Source organism: Nannospalax galili, unplaced genomic scaffold (assembly GCF_000622305.1).
Source record: "Nannospalax galili isolate Female #2095 unplaced genomic scaffold, S.galili_v1.0 scaffold723, whole genome shotgun sequence".
NCBI classification, from domain to species: domain Eukaryota; kingdom Metazoa; phylum Chordata; class Mammalia; order Rodentia; family Spalacidae; genus Nannospalax; species Nannospalax galili.
In genome coordinates, this window is record NW_008349978.1 from 878,269 (window position 1) to 895,825 (window position 17,557).

General features: G+C 43.8%; 1 pseudogene; it reads left to right on the top strand.

The window, feature by feature from the left end:
- The first annotated feature begins 14,302 nt into the window (after positions 1-14,302).
- LOC115072707 lies at positions 14,303-14,714 on the top strand (annotated as a pseudogene).
- Positions 14,715-17,557: the final 2,843 nt, after the last annotated feature.

Sequence of the window (17,557 nt, forward strand, 5' to 3'; positions counted from 1 at the left end):
TTGCTGTGACAGACCTGACCTTGTTGTTTTGGGGAGGTGTTGGAAGCAGTTGGGACTTTGGTCTTGAAAAGTCATTGAGTGCTTAGATTTTAATGAGCTGTTGCTGTGGAGCTTGGAACAGTTCTTCTGTAAGAGGTGTAGACAATGGAGGCCAGGCTTTGAAACTTCAAAGGGAAGCAAAGATTATCAGGGATGTTTTTATGATATTTCCAGTGGAGAATCTGTGGTTTCTGGTTGGCTGAGGCTGAAGAATCAGCTGTGATTAAGAAAAGACCAGCACCATAGAAGTGAAGCCTTTGTTCTACTGGGACAACTGATGCTGGTTAACGGGGACTGAAAAGTCATCTGTGAGTAACAAGAGACCAGCATCTTTGTGACAAAATCTTGTGGGAAGTATTTCTTCAGGGTCAGCACACAGAGGCTGTGGTCCAGAAGGGGCCCGAGCCTCCATCTAAAGCTGGAAGCAGAACTTGGTAATGTGTAAGTCTCCCGAATGGTTCTGGTGTTGAAAGTGTGAAGGGGTCACAGAAAGCAGCTGAGGCTTGGTGCCCTGAGACGCCAGGAAACCCCATTGGTGAAGGTGCAGCCTCAGTTTCAGTAGAGACCCCGGCATAATGGAGATGCCAGGACCATGGGATGACCAGCAAGGGCAGTAGCAGGTCTGGAGTGGAGTTGGGCTCAGCCTACAAGACAAGCTGTGTGGTCTGTGGACAGCAGAGCCAGGTAAGTGAAGTTTCCCAAGCCCTTTGGAGCCCAGAAGATTATGAGTGGATAAGATGGGTCCTTCTGCTCCTTGGCCAAAATGTGAAAGTCCCATATCCCTTTACATTCTGAGAGCACTTTCTGAAGATGTAGAAGGTGAAAAAGCCACTAGTGTATATATGGAACTTACATGGGCACTTAGGCATATGGGGAAGATTCTGTGGCACCTTGAGTATATGTGCCTGGTGAATTCCCTGGAGCAGACAGGGTAGGACTCAGAGCCCCCTGTGCACATGGAGAAAGTACTAGAAAGCCCAACAACCCCTTTGGTATATGTAGAAAGATCTAAAGCCCATTGTGTAGATCTGGTCAGACACTAGAGCATTTTGGGCAGGTACAGAATGTCTCAGATCCCTTTGGGTAGATGGTGAAACACCAGGAGAACTTGGTAAAGGCAGCGAAATTTCCAGGGCCTCTTGGGAAGATGGCAGAGGTTCTGGAATCCTCTGGGAAGATTGGGAAAGTCACAGAATCCATTGTACAGATGCAAAAAGTCCCAGAGCCCGCTGGGGAGATGACAAAGGTTGTAGAGCCTCTACACTTGCAGAAGGTCCTAGAGTGCCTTTGACAGACTGGGAAGGTTCCCCAGCTCTTTGGGCAGAGGGCAAAGATTCTAATGCCTCTTTGGCTGATATAGATGGTTCCAGAGTTCCTTGAGCAGATGGACAAGCTCCTATAGTCCCTTGGGAAGATAGTGAACATCCTCAGAGTACCTTGTACAGATGGAGAAAGCCCCAAAGCCCCTTGGGAAGATGTTAAAGCTCCATAGGGCAAGTAAGAAAATTACTAGAGCACCTTGGATAGATGGAGAAGTTCCCCAGTTCCTAAAGTTCCTAAAATTCCCCAGACAGAAGCAGAGCATTTCAGAACCCCTGGAAAAAATGTACAAAGTTCCAGAATCCTTTGAGCACATGGCAAAGGTCCTAGAGACCAATGGGAAGATATGAAGTTTCCTCAACCTCTTCTGCAGATGGAGAATGTGTGAGACTCCCTTGGGGAGAAGTGATAGGGCTTGACCCCTTTTGTCAGAAAGGAAAGGTTTAAAATTCTCTTGGTCTGATGGGGAAGTTATGAACCCCCACGGGCAGAGTTTCAATACTGCTTTGGTAGAATTGGAACACATAGGGCCAACATGGGGAGAAGGGAAAGCTCTGAGGCCCTATTTGTGAGAAGGGAAAGTATGAAGCTCCATTGTGCAACTGTGGACAATGCCACAGGCCATAGGAATGAAACAGAAAAATCCCTGGGCAGATGTGGAAAAGTCCCAGATACCCCTGGGTAGATGGCAAAGGACATAGAGTCCCTGGATAAATGGAAAAAGTGCTAGAGCCCCCTGGGCAGATGTGGACAGTTCTATATGCTCTTGCACATATGTGTGGGGCTGGAGACTTCTTTGAGGAATAATGATATTGTTTGTGTCCCTTTTGGCAGGAGAGTGTTTGAAGCCCTCTTGGGTTCTGAAGGACCCTTGTTCAGAGAGGGCATGTCTCAATCTTATTTTGGTAAAAGTGGAACATCTGAGTCCCCTTTGGGGAGATGGAGGCTGTCTGAGGCCCTCTTCATGAGAAGAGATAGAGCTGAAGGCCCCTTGTTCAGAGGGGGCGTGTCTCAGTCTTGTTTTCGTAGGCATGGAACATCTGTGGCCTCTTTGGGGAGAGGGGGCACCATCTGAGGCCCTCTTCATGAGAAGGGTTATGTTTAAAGGTCCTTTGTTGTGATATTTATTATGCCAACATCATAAACACCTGAACAAATAGATTGACTCTTAAATTATGTTTTCAAGAGTGGGACTGAAATTGGAGGACTCTAGTTCTTGTAGCTATCTATTAAGACCATCTGTTGGCCAGAACTGTGCCACTGGATGGATCTCTCTTGTCCCCTCAACCTGTGCAGATGGAGCTGTCTGTGTCCTCACCCAGTGTTAATGTACTGATGCAACTGTCTCTGGAACCCTGTTTCTCCCACTGTGCCTCCCCTCACACCTCCCATCAGCCCATACTCATATACCATAATTTATTCAAAATTGCTTCTCCAGCTTCATTTGGGAAGTACAAGTTCAAGTTTGCCACACCTTAAATCTTCACAGATCACTGGGCCTTTTCATCACTAGTTCACTCATTCTTCCAAGCCTCCATTCTATTTAATGGAGGTTTAATGGATACTGCCTTTCAGCACTTTGATATGCTAATTCTCAAGCATAACTACATTTAATCATTATCTTTTTGGGTGGAGTCCCAAAATGTAGTTGCCAAGGAGATGCTCTGGTCATCAGACCCACGAGTATATGGTCTTGCAAGGGCTAATCAAAAGTCTAGATTATACATTCCCACACTTTATTCAGAGGGATTATGTCTCATTCTTGTTTTTGTAAACTTGAAATGTCTGGGGGCTTCTATAGGAAGAGGGGGACCATCTGAGTCTCTCTTCGTGAGAACAGATAGGTCTGAAGGATTCTTTGGCATATGTGGAAGTTTCCAGGGCCCTTGGACAGATGCAAAACGTCCCAATGCCTCTTGAACAGATTTGGATATTCCCATAACCCCTTGGGTGGAAGAGGAATTTACAAACCCATTGTGATCAAAAGAGGATGGTCCAGGTTCTGCATCATCTTCCTCTAACTTTTCTTTAGAGATGGGAACACTGTGTCTTGAAGATTTTGCAGGCACTCTGCTGCAAACGGGGCAGCAGTGCAAACATACTTCCACAAGGAAGTATCCTTCTTTTCATTTTTCCAGATCTGCACATTAAGAGTAACTCCACTCCTTTCGTGGTGACAGGATGGAAGATAGATGACCTGGATTCCCTGTTTGGTGTGCTGTTCTTGCACACAGAAACCTCTGAAGAGCATAATCCTTTTCCTTCCTTGTTTTCCCTCAGCCCCTTCGCCATCCTCCTGTTGGTGATAGTATCTAGAGTCTCTTTGAGGACTGGGATCTCTTTCAGGGCTGGAATCTCCTTGGGACCTGGGGTCTCCGTACTCTGTGGCATCTCCTCAGGGGCTGAGTAATGATCAGGGATGTCTGCCACTTGAAACTCATGGATTATGTTTCTCCTAGGTCTCTGGTCAGGTTCTGGTCTACATGTGGCTTTGGGGACATGGACCTGGGCAGACTCAGGGGCAGTTTTCCCTGAGGTGATATATTCCCCGAGGACTCTGGTGCTGGTCAGGCACTTCCTCAATCTGGATGGGGTGTTATCTTCCTGTTACTGATCTTGGTTGCTGATGAGGGACCTAGGCCTCAGAGTGGGTAGTCTGCAGTCAAAGGGCCACTTCCATTCTGTGACTCACTGGTGTCTCTCTGAAAATCAGACCAGGTAATCCCTTACGTAGTCCAGCAACAAAAAAAAGGTGGCAGAGTATTTACTGATGGCAAGCACTGTGAAGTGGTAGCCTTTGAGAGAGACTCTTCCAGAGTATCTAGAGGCAAAACAGCAAGAACTTGAATGATGGTTAGCTTCTCGAAGCAAGCAAAGCTCAAGGAGATGCTCAAGACCTCTGTCCTAAGCCCAGCACAGGCCAATCCTGTGCTGCCTGACAGGATCATTCGGTGTGCAGTAGAAGCCACGGGTACCCTCAGGCCCAGCACGTTATCCAGCCTGGCACCCACTGAAGGAGGCCATGACAGGGGAGGGGCAAGACTGAGAATGACAAGGAGTGCTTGAGATCTTGTGTTCTCAGACCTTGCATATACCAGGCCCTCAGTTAGGAGGTCATCAGTGAGAGTAGCAACATCCCTTGAAGATCAGTCAGTGTGAAGGAGAAAGTGTGATCCAGACCTCTCCCGTGAGACCTTGTAGACCAGTCATGCCCTTGTTGACAGGAGGCCACCAGAGGAATCAGCCACCACCCTGGAAGTCCCAAGACTGTGAATGACTTGGGGTGCTAGGGAAGCTCTGGTCTCAGACCCACAGGGACCAGGCCCTGAGCCTACTGACAGGAAGCTATCATGTGGCTCAGTAGCAGCAGCTGGCAGGGGCAGGGGGGCATTCTTATGCCTATAGATGAGGAGTATGCTTGGAACCCTTTGATCTGAGACTGCATGAATCTAGACTGTACCTGTTACAGGAGGCCATCAGAGGATGCAGCATTACTACCACAGTGCCTCTTAACGATGAATGTGAAGGGACTATACCGACGTTAGGTCCTCTGGGACCATAAGGGCCAGGTACCTACTGACAATGGGCTATTAACCTGCCTAGACAATGGCAATACCATAGCCCCATGACGTAAATAACAGAGGCCATCAGGATCTTGTGTCTTCCTGAAACACTCCCTTGCCTTCTCAGGCCTGTTATGCTGATATCTGGCCTTCTGGGGGCACACTGACCATGGCAAGAATACTATCACTCTGAACAAGAGGTGCTGAGGTCCTGTTCCTTTGGGACCTATAATGACTGTGCCTGAGCCAGCTGATACCACGCTATGGTGGGGCACAGTTACAGTCCTAGAAGCCCCATGACTGAATGAAATAATGCCCAGGATACATTCTGAGCACAGATGCACATTGTCCCAGTGGGCATCTCTGACAGGGAGCCATCACAGGGTAGCTGTACTCTGCAGCCCCATGATGGGAGCCAAAATGGAGCATCTCGGATCCCATATAGAGGCCAAGACAGCAGGTGCTGAGAGGAGGCCAGGACAAGGAGCAGAGGCAGCCAGGGGTTCTGTGGCTGTGAATGGAAGTGGTGTTCCAGACTTTCTGTCCTATGGAAGCTGTGTGCACTTAGCCTACACCTGCTGACAGTCCATCAAAGGGCCCAAACACCAGGTGCCTCTGAGTCCTTAGCTGTGAATGACCTGGGGTGAGTTAGACCTTCTGCACTTGAACCTTCTGCACTCAAACCTCCAAGGGCAGTCATGAGAAGCAGCAGCAGCCAGGAGTAGCCCTTTGTGAATAATACAGTGTCTTGGGGAACCTCGACTTTCGGGATCCTGCAAGCTTCAGAGCTCTCTGACTTGTCATCAGGGTGCTTATCCCATGGGAGGACGCTGGAAGATTCTCCAGTCTGTGAATGACAAGAGCACTCTGAATTCTGTGTTCTCAGGTTCAGTATGCACCAGGCCCACAGCTGCTGACAAGAGGCTATCAGAGGGCCCAGCAACATCCAATGGAGACTTGTGACACTGACTGAGGAGTAATCCAGACGTCTCCTCTGAGACCATATGGGTGAGGCACAGACCTGCTGACAGGAGGGCATGAGGACACGCCACCATCTTCCGGAACACCAGGAATGTGAATGAGGAGTGACAATTCAGTCTTTTTGTCCTGTGACCTGTACTGACCAGTCCCTACCTGCTGAGAAGAGACCATTGCCCAGTTCAGGGACATTGTAGTCCCATGACTGTGAATAATAAAGGGCACTAGAAACCCACCCTCTTCTGAGACCTATTCTTGCCAGGTCTGCATCCACTGGCACCCACTGTTTCTGGCATAGTGGCAGTTCTGGGATCCCCATCACTGTGAATAAGGAGTGCTGGTGACATGGTTCCATAGGGATCCTGTGCTTTTTGGTCTGATATATGCCAGGTTCCACATATACTGGCAGGAGACCCATCACCGGGCACCGTAGCCCCATGACTCTAAATGAGAAGGGATTCTCAGGAGTATATTCCATCCAAACCCTTTCTGGATAAGTGTCAGTTGATACCACGGTGACATAGAGCACAGCCACAGCCTCCAGATCCCCATGACTGTGACAAGGGGATCCAAAGACCTTCTTTGTTCAGACCAGTGAGAGGCAGACCTGCACCTGCTGACAGGAATCCTGCATAGCACACAAAAGCAGCCATGGGACCTTCATGACTTGTGAGTGGCATGGAATGCTCTAGCTGCTCTATCTTCTGGGCTGTTGAACTGGTCCAGGTACAGTGGGGCACAGTGGCATCTCAGGGAGTCCCATGAATGCATGATATGGGGTTCTGGGGACCCTCCACCCTTTGAATGGACGCACTGGTAAGGCCAGTGACTGTTGACTGGATGCCATCAGGACCAAATATGTTAAAATAGGAATGAGCCAGGCCTAAGATCTGAATGTACGTCAACTTGGATAGGGTCTCATTCCTTTTCCTAGATGTTTTCTGTGAATCTCAAATATGGCTAGTTATCATTTTTGGGATAAAGATAGCCTACTTTCCTGCATCCATGTGATCTAGAATGTGATCAACTGTAATTCTATCAGGTACTCTTTAGGATCCACCCTCTGATTTCATTTAGGTTCCACAGCAATGCTTCAAAAACAATATCTTTAGTAGACTGAATAACTCAAAGAAGCCAAAAATTCACTTTTACCCTCTTCCTTGATGGACTGATACTGAGGGTCTAGAATGTAGCCCTCTGGGTGCATGCAAGGGAACAGAGGCATGCAAGTGACTGCCCTGCTACCTGGTTCCAGGCTGCAGTGTCTCCAGTGGTGGGCCCTCAGTAGTGGGGCCAGTCCATCCCTCCTCCCACCTTTTGTGGCCTGCTGTATCATGTAGTCATGTGCACTGAGGTTATGCCCAGACCCTTGCCCTTGTCTTGCCTCAACAGTAGCTATGTCCTCCCAAGGATCCACACAATATCCTTTAAATACAAGAGGTGAAAGTGGTAGTGATGTCCATCATGATGCTGAGGCCATGATGTGTGACTCAGGTAGGTCCCAGGTTCTTCCAGCCAACTGGCTTCCCCAACACTGCTACATCCCTAAGGTTCGCTAAGATGCCAGAACCTCATTTGCCTCTTCCCACTCTATCCTTCCCATTCTTCATTTTACACTCCTCTTTTTCAATGCAAAAACACAGCTCTCACCAGAAAAAGAAAAAGAAATAGTTTATTATGGAACATAATATGAGTGACCATGTCGCTGGAGTTATCCCCAAATACCATGTTCCAGTATGGTAACATTTTCACAAAACTTTTATAATAACATAACAAGAAAGTCAAAGTATTTTATGAATACATTTTTGGAAACATCAGGTAAGTGAATTACAAACAAACAAACAAACAAAAAACCCCAAAACAAAAACAAAAAACCTAGAAGATCCATTACTGACTAGGCTCTCAAGAAGTGAAACAAGAACCTCTTTAAATATTTTATTTATTATTTTTATTTTATGTGTATACGTGTATTGCCTGCATGTAGGTAAGTGCACCCGTGTCATGCAGTGCCCATGGAGGGCAGAAGAGGCTGTAGGATCCCCCTGGAACTGGAGTTACAGACGGTTGTTAGCTGCCGTGTGAGTGCTGGGATTCGAACCCAGGACTTCTGCAAGAACAGCCAGTGTTCTTAACTGCTGAGCCATCTCTCCAGCCCCACAAGAACCTCTTTAATTCTTTCCCATATCAACACTTGTTCATCAGCTTACCCTTTTGTTCAATAAGCTATAACAGAAATATTTCAAGAATCACAAGAAATTATAAGAGGATGCACAAAACCGGTTCAGCGATGAAACCTGGGAGATTGGAAAATTAGGGGCATTTGTATATAGAAATGAGAGCTTCAGAGGAAAGTGACATGAGGTGAGTTCCTATGGTCACCAAGATAAAAGCAGAACAACAGAAAGAGAAACAATTTCCTGCAGTGCTGATAATCAAAGTTCCCAGGGGAAAAAAAAAGCTTCATCTATGTTAAGCATTCTACAAGGCTGATTAACTATTAGAACGTCAGTGATTGTAGAGAGTTGGAATTCTGCAGATCCAGAAACAAATTAGCTTGAGCATCTTAGCCCTTATATAGCCATTTATTGTCCAATAATGTATGTGGCCTACCATCCTTTGACTATTAGGCAAATGCTTTTGGAATGTATGAAGCAATAAAAGAGCTAAGTATGTCATCAGACATTATCTGAGGACTACAGAGAGAGCCTCACTTTCCCATAACTTGCCTATGTGCTGTACCTGCCAATGTATTTGAATAGTGTATGTTTATGAATACAAACCTCTTTTAAGATGAGTTTTGATGGGTACTGCCTCTTTTGGGAGAAAGGTTTTTTAAAGTCCTTATCTTAGGCAAGCTAAGATAAGATATAACACTTAAAATTTGGACGTGGGGGCGTGAAAATGGTTTTTTTTGTGAAATTGCTTATGCTACTTAAAGGCAAACAAAGGCATCTTAATGTTTACAGATGATTCTAATGTGTTTCATTATATTCTAAACATAATTTATTCTTCAAAATGTAATTTGGACATACTTTATCTCTGTGTCTTCAGGTATAAAGAAGGGTAAAATAATTTACACAGAATACTTGTTAAATCATAAACATCTTTACTACTTACATAAACGAGTGACCCAGAAATAAAGGAGATAAAAATAATGTGGAGACAGAGATGCCCAACATTCTTCCTACTTTCAGTTGCCTGAGACCCAACTAAAAAGATGCTTTTAAACAAAGGCATCAACCCATGCATCTAAACCTATGTACGGCATAGCTACAACTGTGGCTACCTCCACATCAATAATGTTGCCTATGACTCTGGGTCCTCTCCAACACCTGTACTATGCATAGCCAAGTCTACAACTCTGTCTACATTCATACCCTGTATTAACTTGAACCAAAGGAGTGTATTAGTTACTTTTCTGTTGCTATGATAAAATACCATGAAGTACTTTATCATCTTTCACAGCTGATAAAGATAGAATTTATTTTGGTTTATGGTTCCAGAGGGCTAAATGTCCACAATTGAGTGAAAGCCTTGGCAGCAAGAGCCAGGGGCTGAGAGATCACCTCTCAACAGGCATGTAGGAAGCAGAGGATGAACTGAAAGTACGGTGATGCTATGAACACTTAAAGCTCACCCCCAGTGATGTACTTCTTCCAGCAAGGCTCCTTGTCCTAAAATGTCCATAACCTCTCCAAAGTGTTCCAACAACTGTGGACCAAGTGTCTACATGCCTGAACCTGTGGGGAACATTTCTCATTCAACCATCACCAGGGGTAAAGATACACTAAAGAACTGACTATAACTGATGCATACATTGTGTGTCCTACATTAAGCTTTCATAAATCCATCTGTCTTACCTCATTCCTACCCACTTCCTGGTCCACTGTCATTTCTCAGGGCCTCTTTATGAGAGTGGTAGAGACTGAAGATCTGGCTCTAGTCTTCCTAGAAAGGGCAGTGAATCCTTCCATCTCTACCACTTCCCTGAATGGTTCGTACCCTTTGCAGTGAGCTTTATTCATATTCCTAATCAGAGTGGCTTGACTTGTTATTACGCTCAGTTTCTCCAGGAGAGAAGATATGAGCTTTCCCTCTGTGTATCCACTCGACTCATTAAGATATTTGTGTTTCCAGCAGAAGATAGGGTAGAAAGAATGCCAGCGTTGGAGGATAGTGAGGAGTGCTGTGAAATGTTGTCTCTGGATATGACAGGGTTATTGTACTCATAAACTCAGAGCAATTGTGGTTACCTGCACAAGACCTGCACAAGATGGAGCTTGCTAATATTTCATAATGGATGGGGGAAGGGCTTAGGAGACACCACTTTTCCCTGAGGTGCTATTGGCAGTTATTGGTTGTTTCAGGAGTGGGGGGGTGGGTCATTTTCTTCAATGGTGTAGCCACTGGTAAGTTCTCTATGCTCCAGTAAATAACCATTCACCCACACTCATGTAAACAAATCTAATTAAACTCAGTGGGAGAAGCACACATTGAAATTATGAAGGGACACAATTGAAAGTATGAAGGGACTTGTCAAGAAGAAGAAAGGCTTCACTGTGAGTGGGAGGAGGATGACAGAAGGAAACAGGGGGATGACTAAAATGCATTACATACTTGTATGAAATTGTCAAAGGATGAATTAATAAATTAAAAATTGTGATCCCACTGCGACAACTCAGTCTTCTTAGAATTAGACCTACCTATCCCGCTAAACTGAAACATACTACTGCCAACTGTTGATGTGCTTCAAACTACTAAGTTTCCAGAAACATTGGGGTCTGGCTTCAAAGAGGAAATAGGTCATATTTTTCCATGGCTTCTTATAATAGCATGGTTCTTTAACTCAGTGCACTTTCAAGATGGCATGCAGGATGCAGTCAACTGTGACTTTCAGATATGAAAGGTGGAGCTGTGAAAGAAAAGGCATCAGCTACAGCCCCTGCCTATAGCATTTAAGTGCATGCACTCAGTCAGCATGCAACTCCTTTAGGCTCTACCCAGCTCCATCTGGCTATATCTAGCTTCTTGAGACTGTACAATTCCTATAGACTAGATGCAACTCCCTCAGGCTACACCCAGCTCCCTTAAGCTGCATGCAACTTCCTTAGACTACATTCATCTCCTTCAGGCTGCATTCAACTCCTTTAGGTTGCATGCAACTCCTGAGGCTGCATCCAGCTCCTTCAGGCTGCACGCAACACCCTTAGGCTGCCCTGGACGGGATGCCAATCCGCGTCTCTCCCCTTTCCATCTTTAATTTAGTCTGACTCTATTTCAGACCTGCATTAAAAAAGGAAGTAAATCTTTTGATTTCTTTTCTTCTCTCTGCTTTCCACTAGTCTCTCATCCTTACACATGAGACCTCAACCCCAGTTCTGACTGCTGTTCAAGGTATGCTTTCTCCTCTATTCTCTCAAGAAATCTTACAGGCTATTCCTATTTTTGACAAATAGCTTCCTGTTTACTCTACTCTAAATGGGACCAGTTTCTGTTCCCTGGTGTGCTGGTTTGGATGAGAATGTCCCCCATATGCTCCAAGTATTTGGACATTTTGACCCCAGTTGGTGATGCTGTTTGGGGAGGTTTTTGGAGGTGCAGCCTTGATGGTGGAAGTGAGTCACTGTGGGAGGGTTTTGAGAGTTCTTAAACCTTTCCAGATTTCCAGTCACTCTCTGCTTCCTGTGTCTGCTAGGAAATGTGAGCACTCAGCTTTCTGCTCTCCCCATCTCCTGCCACTGTGCCTCCCTGCTATGATGGACTCTTATCCCTCTAGAATAAGCAAAATAAACTCTTCCTTGTATAAGTTGCTTTGGTCAGTATTTTTATCACAGCAATAGAAAGGTAAGTAATATACCTGGCCTCTTAGCATCTGATCTCCATAGTATTTTAAGGCAATGCTGGACATACCTACACATTTCCGATCTGGTCTACTAACTTGGATCTAGTAATTCCTGGGTTTTCCAGCCACATGAGTCTTCTTCACATACATTAGTAAGCTGGCTATCGTACATTCCTGTCTTTTTCCATTTGAGTGACTTTTTCAGGACTTGGATTGTCTAATTTCGTAGACTCTGCTACTATTCATCTCAGTGTACTTGTATCATGATGGTCCACCTAATCTTTTCTGTCACCACCTATTGTCCCTCTGTTCTGCACCTAGAGCCACATTCTTGCTTCATTCACATAATGTTGCCATGCTTTACCTAGGCAGTTTGACAGTTGGACTTACATTGCATGTCACCTGCTAGACAAGCAACAACAGCATCTCCAGGGAAACTTCTCATTGCAAACTTAGAAGCACCACCCCAACCTATTTCACCCCACATTTTGGGAAAAGAGGTTGTTGGGAAATCTGTATCTTAGGCTTCCACTGTGATTCTGATGTTTGACTGAGTTTTCAAATTGCTGACTCTGACCAAAAGTTGCCTACAAACATTGAGTTTATTTTCCTTTTGACAGCAGTAATGCCTGGCATTTGGGTGTTATTATGAAATTACTTATTTTTGCATCTTGATTTCTCTTTCCGTGTTTTAAAAGACAGTCTTTTTATAGCTTGGTGAGGAGGTTCTTCCACCTTCACAGAGATGAGAGAGTAGGTGAAGGTCTGCTCTGTCATAGAAGTGAAGGAGACACAGACATGTTTAGCTGCCTGTGGCAAACAGAGATGACAAGAAAATAGACCTGGAAATCAAACTGTAGTGCTGAGGAAGAACTGCCAAATCCCATATTTGTATGTTTGATATTTAAAAGCCATGCTCATTGGTCCAAGAAGGGAAATAATGGAGGTAGAGATGGTGGCTTTACAGACAGGAGCAAAGTGAGTGAGACTGAGAAAGCAGGTACATTGCCTTCTTGTTCTTGCTGTAACAAGTCAAAGGTCAGCTTCTGGGAGGAGACTGGCACCAAGCAGGACACCAACCTGCAGACCCAAAGAGTACAGAATTCTGATAGCTTTGTCTATTCATTGACACCTAAAGCTAGAAGTAATAGTTACTCACCAGTGTCCCTAACCCCAGGAATCAGTTGTAGCATTCTCTCCTAAAATCTTCAAAAATAGTCAGTTCATTAAACTTTCTTTAGATTGATGCATTATTTGTATTGTCTTCTATCTGCTTGAAAATTTTGTAGAAAACAGTGTCTAGTGTGGACTGTAATGATTTCAACAAATCCTTTTTTAAACATAAGGATGGCAGTTCTGGAACAGGACCTAATTTCTGACTGAGATCTGCCTGGCCCTCTAGACACATAGGAGGGGTGCTGGAGGACTTCCGTTAATTATACTGAAGAGAGAAACAGTTTCAAAACCAGCTTCCACCACCTTGCCTAAGCAAAATTAGAGAAGGATGAGCCAAAAGCCCTTGTCTATAAGATAGAGATGAAAATGCATTCCTCATAGGAGAGGCATAAAGATTATGATTCATGGCATCACCACATTTTTATCATCATCATTATCAGCAGCAGCAGCATATTCAACACCATCACCATCCTAATCATCAACATTCTTACCATCATCACCACCATCTTTGTTATCTCCTAATAATAATAGAACAGTTCTTAATTTGCTCTCCATTAGAGAAAGATGATTGTGATGGGTATGATGTGAATGAACTCCAACAGGCATTAGCCTGTTGAACATTTGGCCACTAGCTGTTAATGGTATTTTGGGAGAGTCTGCAAATTTTACTGGGTTTGACCTCACAGGTGGAAGAAGGTTATTGGGGTTCTATCTTCTCCCTCACCCTTTCTTTCCCTTTTTGCTTTCTGTCCAGTAGGAGTAAATAACCTCTGCCACCCTTCCCATGACTGGGATGCTTCGCCAAGAAATAACGAGTCAAATCATCATCAACTGAGCCCTCTGTGACTGTGAGCCCAAATTTATTTTTTCCCTTAATTTGTTGTCCTCAGGCATTCAATCACAGCAACATAAAATCTAATTAATATAAAAATCTAAGTTTGTTTTAAGATTTATTTTAGATTCACATAAGAACCATGCCTTGGAAATCAATGTCATGGATTACATGTATATTTTAATGTTGCCACTTAAGTAAACATATATACCACGGGTTAAGGATGTATTTCAGTGATGGAACACTTGCCTAGTACATATGAGTCCTGGGTTCTACCACCTACACAAAAATTGCATATCGCTAACCCTTTATTTGTTTTAAATAAAAAATTAACATTCTATCTATGACAAGAATGTTATCTTCACTACATTGGTATCATATTTACCTTAGCAGAGTGGTTGGATATTTCTTAGTACCTTGAAAACCACATGGGTTAATGAACTTTGAAAATGCAAGCTAGCTAATTTTTGGCGGTCTCAAAATAAGGAAATTGATCGTTGTTCCCTAATTTTAAAATCCTCCTAAGTTTCTCTCTTACCAGGACCCACCGACATGGGCCATGTTCGCACCAAAACTGTGAAGAAAGCCACCCCAGTCATCATCGAAAAATATTACATGTGCTTGGGGAAAGACTTCCACGCCAGCAAGCGTCTGTATGAGGAGATTGCCATTATCCCCAGAAAGAGCAGGCTATGTCAGGCATCTAATAAAGCTACTACAGAGATGTCCTGTGAGCGGTATCTCCATCAAGTTGCAGGAGGGGAGAGAGAAAGAGAGAGAGAGAGACAGAGACAGAGAGAGACAGAGAGACAGAGAGAAAAGAGATAATTATTAGGAGATCATTGAGGTAGATCCAAATACTAACGAAATGCTGAAACATCTGAACTTTGGCAGTCTCTCCAACCTGTAGGTCAGTCAGCCTACAGTTGGGACGAATTTCAAAACACCACATGGGGTTATTTAGTATTTTCTGCTATTCTTTAATATTTTCAATAAATCTAGAAACAATAATAACCTCAAAAATCCTCCTGAGAAAATGGGATAATTGGATATTCTATCTAAGGGAAGAACATCAAACATGGGCTTGATTATGCACATAGCTGACTTCAAAAACAATGTACAAAAAATACCCAGTAGTCAAGAAGAGACAAAGAAGGTGGGAGGTGTCCTCATTCTATTCTAGCTCCATTGTCTTCAGGAGAAACCGTCTTTAAAGCATGGTATGGTATATTTTTGCAAGGCTTCAAACTAGAGCATATGCATACTTCATTAAATTTCATGAGTAAGCTATTTGCATTTCCCAAATTCTCACTTTTTATCAGGTTGACAGGTATGCAAATGGGCAAAAGACAGAAAAACATATTTTGAGTTGTTGATAAGTCTTCTGGCATTTCATGTGGGTGGGCTCGCCCTCCATCTAGGGCAGGGAGTGAGCTGTCTCTTTGCCATGTAAGCCAGGTGAGCAGAAGGCTTACTATGGGTGCTGCCATGTGAGAAGGTCTTGGGGATCTTTTTTTTATACATATATATTTTCCATTTCTCTAAAAAGGATTTTCTTAGTCTACTTAATAATGAGCTACACAGTGACATCTAGTGTGGGAAGGAGAGAACAAATACAGAGATGGCACGTGTTAATCTCCATTTTATGAAATCTCCAGAAAATAACAGATATAGCTAAGAAACTATTCTTCCTTTTTTAAACTATCATTCTCATGTCTTGTATGTACATGTGCGTATGTGTTTTCACAACCATGCATGTATGTGTGGAGGCTCGAGGTCAGTGTAGCCTGTCTTCATTCGTTGCTCTCCACCTTATTTTCTTATTTTAAAAAATTAATTACATGTATTTGTGTGTGCCTATGTGGGTGTCTGTACATGTATGCATGTATTTGTGGAGACCCAAAGAGAGGCAGGTGTTCCACAAGGAGTCTAGAGCTCATTTTTGGGGGGTTAGACTAGGCCAATGAGCTCCTGAAGTGTACTTCTCTCCACTACCTCAGTGCTGGGATTACATGTGATCACCACTACACCTGACTTTTTTTAAATATAGTAACTAGGACTCTGAACTCAGGTCCTTATACTTGTGCTCTAAGGATTTTATGAACTGAGCTACTGTGGTGGTTTGAATGAGAATGGCTCTCACAGGTTCCAAGTATTTTGACAGTTGGACCCTAGTTTGTGGTATTGTTTGGGGAAGGTCATGGAACCTTTAGGCATGGCAGTGCAGGAGGAAGCCATACCACTGGGGGTGGACTTTGAGAATTCAAAGCCATGCCCACTTTCAGTATGTTTCTCTCTGCTTCCTGTACCTGCTTGAAGATGGGAACACGCAGCTTTCTGCTCCAGCCTCCCCACCATGATGGACTCTTACCACCTGGAATCGTATGCCAAATAAATTCTTCTTTCTGTAAGTTGCCTGGGTCACATGTTTTATCACAGTCACAGGAAAGTAACTAATACAGCCACCACCACCAACTCTTATTTTTCTCAATGAGAACCCATGAGCATTCTCATGGATATGTGTTCAGATAAGATGTCTGGGTCATACATAAATGGGGTGGGAATGCTGTTTCAATTGGTGCTATAAAGTCTAAACATGTAATAACCCGTGGTTTTCTGTTAAAGGACAAATGTGTAGTAAGTGGAATGTGTTTTCATATAACCCAGTGAACATATCAAGTAATTGACCTACACTGTGCTAATCATATTATTATGTCATATCCAAAATATCCTCCCAATGCTTATTTGTTTAAGGCTTGGTTGTCAGATGATGCTTCGGGGAAGTGAATAGAGCAAGAAGGTTTTGTTTTCATCACTAGGTTAATCCAGGGCTGTATGCATCACAGTGGCATTGTGGGCATCTGATGGAATTTTGAAGTTGGGTCCTAGTTGGATAAAGGAGGTCACTGGAGTTGAGTTATTAAAAATGATATCTAGCCTCCAGCCTTTTATTCTCTCTTGCTCTTTCTCACTCTCACTCTCTTGCTCTCTCATTCTCTCTCACTTGCTCTTCTTTCTACCCACCACGAGGTGAACAGCTTTACTCTATCGCCTAATCCCTACCACGAAGCTCTACTATAGATCAGACTACAACAATGAAGCCATGTGACCATGGACTGAAACAGCTGAATCCAAGAGACAAAATGCACATCTCCTCTTTTTAAGTTTTTATGTCTCTCTTTTAAAAAAAAAATCCAGATATGGTGCTGCATGCCTTTAATACTAGCACTTGGGAAGCAGAGGCTGATGGATCTCTATGAGATTGAGGACAGCCTGGTCTACATGGTGAGTTCCAGGTCAGCTGGTGCTATAGAGAGGTCCTGTATCAAAAAGAAAAGAAAACCCTCAAAAAAAAAAAAGGTTTAATTTATTTTCATTTTATGTGTATAATGTTTTACCTGAATGCATGTCTATGTATGATGTGTGTGCAGTGCCCATAGGGCCCAGAAGAGGGGTGCATGCCCAATGGAACTGGATTTACAGGTAGTTGCTACCTACCATGTGGGTGCAGGGCACCAAACGAGGTCCCCTGTAAGAGCATTAAGTAGTCTTAACTGTTCAGCCACCTCTCAAGTCCCATGTCTCTACTTTTAAGTTTTTTTATGTCATTGCAGGAAAAGATAAGATGAATACCCTCATAATTTTGATCAAGGCCTGAGCTAGCTGAGGGTCATTTTCCATCTGTTATCTACAAAAGTACAATTTTGATCAACATAACAAACCCAAATCATGCAATAAGAACTAAGTAGGGTGTGACAAACTCAATGTGACATTCTCTGATTTCTAGAGTATGCATAGCCAATGAAT